The sequence below is a fragment of the Mytilus edulis genome, chromosome 7 (assembly GCF_963676685.1).
Source record: "Mytilus edulis chromosome 7, xbMytEdul2.2, whole genome shotgun sequence".
In the NCBI taxonomy this organism is placed as follows: domain Eukaryota; kingdom Metazoa; phylum Mollusca; class Bivalvia; order Mytilida; family Mytilidae; genus Mytilus; species Mytilus edulis.
Window position 1 is genome coordinate 77,249,103 of NC_092350.1, and position 6,355 is coordinate 77,255,457.

Below are 6,355 nucleotides of genomic sequence, written 5' to 3' on the forward strand. Positions count from 1 at the left end.
CAAAACAGAGGAGTTATGCGTCATGTAATAGCAATATGGACAAAAAAGAGGTGTTAAGTTAACGTAGTAAATGTAAAACAGCACCTGTGGTATCAACAGTGAATCACCCATCTTTATCACAATCAGAGTGAAAATTCACCACAACAAGAATGTGTCCATAGTACACAGATGCCCCACTCGCACTATCATTTTCCTTGTTCAGTGGACCGTGAAATTGGAGTCAAAACTTTAATTTGGAATTAAAATTAGAAAGATCATATCATAGGTAACATGTGTACTAATTTCAAGTTGATGTGACTTCAACTTCATCAAAAACTACCTTGACCAAAAACTTTAACCTGAACTTCGCACTATAATTTTCTATGTTTAGTGGACCATGAAATTGAGGTCAAAACTTTAATTTGGCATAAAAATTAGAAAGATCATATCATGGGGAACATGTGTATTAAGTTTCAAGGTGATTGCACTTCAACTTCATCAAAAAACTACCTTGACCAAAAACTTTAAACTGTAGCGGGAAGAACGGACTAACAGAAGGATGAACGGACAAACAAACGGACGGACGGAGCCACAGACCAGAAAACATAATGCCCCTCTACTATTGTAGGTGGGGCATAAAAAAGTGTGTTCAGTAGTTTATAAGTACATTAAGGAAAATCAAACTTAGCAGTCTGTATAAAATGACAATTACTGATATTATGAAAAGAGGAAAAATTGATTGTTTCTCAGTAATTAACTTACCGATAAATTATTTTTACTGCCATTACAAATGATCAGTAATACATGAAATGTACAGAAAAGCTTTATATATGTGAAAAGATCAAGAGAGATAACTGAGAAATCAAAATTCAAAGAAACATATATCTTACAAAAACTGAATGAACCGGAGAATCCTATGCATATATGTGTATAATATTCATGATATTAGGATATAACAATGTATTGTAGTTAGATTCATATTGAGATGATATTAAAAATTTGTAATTTAAAAGGGGCATTAAACCAACAAAAACTGAATGAACTAGAAAATCCTACCATAATGCACATCTACATATTAGTATCTAACTAGAGGCTCTAAAGAGCCTGTGTCGCTCACCTTGTGAATACATGTATTAAACAAAGGACGCAGATGGATTCATGACAAAATTGTGTTTTGGTGATGGTGATGTGTTTGTACATCTTACTTTACTAAACATTCTTGCTGCTTACAATTATCTCTATCTATAATGAACTTGGCCCAGTAGTTTCAGAGGAGAAGATTTTTGAGATTTACGAAAAATAGTTAAAAATTGACTATAAAGGGCAATAACTCCTAAAGGGGTCAACTGACCATTTCAGTCATGTTGACTTATTTGTAGATCTTACTTTGCCGACATTTATTGCTTTTTACAGTTTATCTCTATCTATAATAATATTCAAGATAATAACCAAAAACAGCAAAATTTCCTTAAAATTACCAATTCAGGGGCAGCAACCCGATTCATCTGAAAATTTCAGGGCAGATAGATCTTGACCTGATAAACAATTTTACTCCATGTCAGATTTACTTTAAATGCTTTGGTTTTTGAGTTATAAGCCTAGACTGAATTTTACCCCTATGTTCTATTTTTAGCCGTGGTGGCCATCTTGGTCAGTTGGCCGGGTCACGCCACATATTTTTTAAACTAGATACCCCAATGATGATTGTGGCCAAGTTTGGTTTAATTTGGCCCAGTAGTTTCAGAGGAGAAGGTTTTTGTAAAAGATTACTAAGATTTACGAAAAATGGTTAAAAATTGACTATAAAGGGCAATAACTCCTAAAGGGGTCAACTGACCATTTCAGTCATGTTGACTTATTTGTAAATCTTACTTTGCTGAACATTATTTAAACAGCAATATTCAAGATAATAACCAACAACAGCAAAATTTCCTTAAAATTACCAATTCAGGGGGCAGCAACCCAAAAACGGGTTGTCCGATTCATCTGAAAATTTCAGGGTAGATAGATCTTCACCTGATAAACAATTTTACCCCCATGTCAGATTTTCTCTAAATGCTTTGGTTTTTTGAGTTATAAGCCAAAAACTGCATTTTACCCCTATGTTTTATTTTTAGCCATGGCGGCCATCTTGGTTGGTTAGCCGGGTCACCGGACACATTTTTTAAACTAGATACCCCAATGATGATTGTGGCCAAGTTTGGTAAAATTTGGCCCAGTAGTTTCAGAGGAGAAGATTTTTGTAAAAGTTAACGATGACAGACGCAGGACGACGACGGACGCCAAGTGATGGGCCAGGTGAGCTAAAAATGTACAAAGTTTCATGAAGATGCTGTAAACCATGTTAGAGAAGATACAATGATTGGTTCTTCAAAAATTTCTAGCCAAGTGGTATAACTGAAAACAAGTCTTAATATAACAGAACAATAATCTACCAATAATCCACATGAACATGTGTATTTTATGGATCTAACAATGAACTTAGTTAAGATTCATGGTAACAGGATAAAAAATGTAGGACTATAGAGGAGTTGCAATGAAAAAGTCAATTCTGGTTAAACAGAAGTTGAAGTGAATCATACAAAGTACAAAGACAGTCAGGCCAAGCTAATTGTTATACCCCCAAAATTATTTTGTAGTCAAAATCTGGCTTAATTAAATATAGGAAGATGTGGTGTCAATAAGACAACTCTCAATCCATTTAGTCACAATTTATAAAAGTAAACCTTTAAAGAGTAAGGTACAGTCTTCACAACAGAGTCTTGGCTGACATTGAACAGCAAGCTATAAATAATAAAGGTTTCCAAAAAATTACTACATTTTTGTAGTGTAAAACCATTCAAACAGGAAAACCATACGTCTAATCTATATTTTTTTTTGAGAAACGAGAAACATTTATGAACCACATCAACAAACGACAACTATAGCTACTAAACATGAGATTCCTGACGGATGCAAACAGTTGCAGCGAGACTAAACTTTTAAATGGTACCAAACCTTTAAGCTTTTCCCTTATCTGAAACAATAGTGTAATATCACAACATAGAACTAGAGGCTCTAAAGAGCCTGTGTCGCTCACCTTGGCCTATGTGAATATTAAACAAAGGAAGAAGATGGATTCATGAAAAAATTGTGTCTTGGTGATGATAATGTGTTTGTACATCTTACTTTACTGAACATTCTTGCTGCTTACAATTATCTCTATCTATAATGAACTTGGCCCAGTAGTTTCAGTAAAAAATGTTTGTAAAAATTTACAAATTTTATGAAAATTGTTAAAAATTGACTATAAAGGACAATAACTCCTTAGGGGGTCAATTGACCATTTCAGTCATGTTGACTTATTTGTAAATCTTACTTTGCTGTACATTATTGCTGTTTAAAGTTTATCTCTATCTATAATAATATTCAAGATAATAACCCAAAACAGTAAAATTTCCTTAAAATTACCAATTTAGGGGCAGCAACCCAACAACGGGTTGTCCGATTCATTCGAAAATTTCAGGGCAGATAGATCTTGACCTGATAAACAATTCAAGATTACTAAGATTGATGAAAAATGGTTAAAAATTGACTATAAAGGGCAATAACTCCTAAAGGGGTCAACTGACCATTTCGGTCAAGTTCACTTATTTGTAAATCTTACTTTGCTGAACATTATTGCTGTTTACAGTTTATCTCTATCTATAATAATATTCAAGATAATAACCAAAAACAGCAAAATTTCCTTAAAATTACCAATTTAGGGGCAGCAACCCAACAACGGGTTGTCGGTTCATCTAAAAATTTGAGGGCAGATAGATCTTCACCTGATAAACAATTTTACCCCATGTCAGATTTGCTCTAAATGCTTTGGTTTTTGAGTTATAAGCCAAAAACTGCATTTTACCCCTATGTTCTATTTTTAGCCATGGCGGCCATCTTGGTTGGTTGGCCGGGTCACGCCACACATTTTTTAAACAAGTTACCCCTATAATGATTGTGGCCAAGTTTAGTTTAATTTGGCCCAGTAGTTTCAGAGAAGAAGATTTTTGTAAAAGATTACTAAGATTTACGAAAAAATGGTTAAAAATTGACTATAAAGGGCAATAACTCCTTCAGGGGTCAACTGACCATTTTGGTCATGTTGACTTATTTGTAAATCTTACTTTGCTGAACATTATTGCTGTTTACAGTTTATCTCTATCTATAATAATATTCAAGATAATAACCAAAAACAGCAAAATTTCCTTAAAATTACCAATTCAGGGGCAGCAATCCAACAACAGGTTGTCCGATTCATCTGAAAATTTCAGGACAGATAGATCTTGACCTGATAAACACTTTAACCCATGTCAGATTTGCTCTAAATGCTTTGGTTTTTGAGTTATAAGCCAAAAACTGAATTTTACCCCTATGTTTTATTTTTAGCCATGGTGGCCATCTTGGTTGGTTGGCCGGATCACGCCACATATTTTTTAAACTAGATATCCCAAAGATGATTATGGCCAAGTTTGGATTAATTTGGCCCAGTAGTTTCAGAGGAGAAGATTTTTGTAAAAGATTACTAAGATTTACGAAAAATGGTTAAAAATTGACTATAAATTAAAGGTCAATAAGTCCTAAAGGGGTCAACTGACCATTTTGATCATGTTGACTTATTTGTAAATCTTACTTTGCTGAACATTATTGCTGTTTACAGTTTATCTCTATCTATAATAATATTACAGATAATAGCCAAAAACAGCAAAAATTCCCAAAAATTACCAGTTCAGGGGCAGCAACCCAATAACGGGTTGTCGCATTCATTTGAAAATTTGAGGGCAAATAGATCTTGACCTGATAAACAATTTTACCCCCATGTCAGATTTGCTCTAAATGCTTTGGTTTTTTAGTTATAAGCCAAAAACTGCATTTTACCCCTATGTTCTTTTTTTAGCCATGGCGGCCATCTTGGTTGGTTGGCCGGGTCACGCCACACATTTTTTAAACTAGATACCCCAATGATGATTGTAACCAAGTTTGGTTTAATTTGGCCCAGTAGACGACAACGCCGGACGCCAAGTGATGGGAAAAGCTCAGTTGGCCCTTTGGGCCAGGTGAGCTAAAAATTAAGTCTTTTATTAGTATTCAATCATTATTGGAACAAGCATATATATATATATCTGAATAGTAGTCAACGATTTTCCCCACGAGGGCGCTGGATCGTTACGAGTAATGATACATGTACACAATAAATAAATTATATAAACGCCTATCATGTTTATATATAATTTCAGAGTGAATTTCCAATAATCAGAAAATTTTGCTGAATACTCATCATCAACATATATATAGGTACTACTATATAAACTAAATTGTACTTTTTCTACTGTTTCATGTGTATTGAGCAATGTTAATAACTTCAATTAATTCAATTACATGTATGTTGTTATACTGTTAATTAGTATATATTAAAAGATACAGAAATACATATCTAAACAGTTAAAACTGCAGTGGCGGATCAAGGAGGGGGGGATGGTTCCGGGGGTTGTAATCCCCCCTTTTTTTGGACGATCAATGCATTTGAAAGGGGACATGTGGTTGGAACCCCCCATTTGTCCTGGATTGGGACACCCTCCCCCTATCTCAAAATGGCTGGATACGCCCCTGAACTGATCTCAGCATGTCATGCATGTAAACAAAACAAAAAAACATAAAAATAAAAAAATTACAGTTCACTTCAAAATAAATCAATCTTCAACATCTGATAATACATGATATATACAATGTGAATTTATATATAATTAGCAACTCTGAATTTCAATCAATTATGATTGTCTGCGATATGGTGCCAGTGGTGGTACAGAAGGTGATGTTTTGCTTCCTGTTTGATTTTATTCTGTTTCATATTTAAGTCCTTCAAAATGCATTGAAATATGCCATGTGAATTCAGAAATGTCCATTGGTCATCTTTGTACAATTAGGCACTCTATCGAAAAACTTCTGACATTATCATACAGGTCTGAAACACCTTGAAAACATGCAGATCTTTATCATTTAGGTGAGCTGCCATTTAAATCATCAATGACCCCATTAATTATAGAAGTTCATTTGAATGGATACAATCAAATAGAGCAAAACAGGCTATTACTTTCTTAATTAATCTTCAGTGATTATCTGTTAGATAATATCGTTGTCAGTTCATGATAGGATTACTTACCTAATTATCAAAGCTCAGGCTTAATTTCCCAGGGGTGACAGGAAGGACCCTTCTCAAGTTGCTATGTTGGATCTACCCATTCAAATTCATATCACCATAGCAGGATACACGCTTTATCTACAATGAAAGAGGCAATTATAAAGTTTGTTGACTTGTATCCAGGAAGAAGGTCGAAGAGGCGTGTCTTGAATGTCA

General features: G+C 34.2%; 1 protein-coding gene across 17 annotated transcripts in view; it reads right to left on the minus strand.

The window, feature by feature from the left end:
* Positions 1-6,355, minus strand: part of LOC139482265 (lamin-B2.L-like) — a 63,015-nt gene that overhangs the window by 53,872 nt on the left and 2,788 nt on the right. For 10 of the 17 annotated variants that reach the window (XM_071266042.1, XM_071266046.1, XM_071266043.1 and 7 more), the window contains exon 2: positions 6,161-6,277. The gene's annotated coding sequence lies outside the window, so the exon portion shown is untranslated. Of the gene's footprint in view, positions 1-6,160; positions 6,283-6,355 lie in introns of those variants that run through there. The other 7 variants (XM_071266021.1, XM_071266018.1, XM_071266030.1 and 4 more) reach the window with 1 other exon arrangement.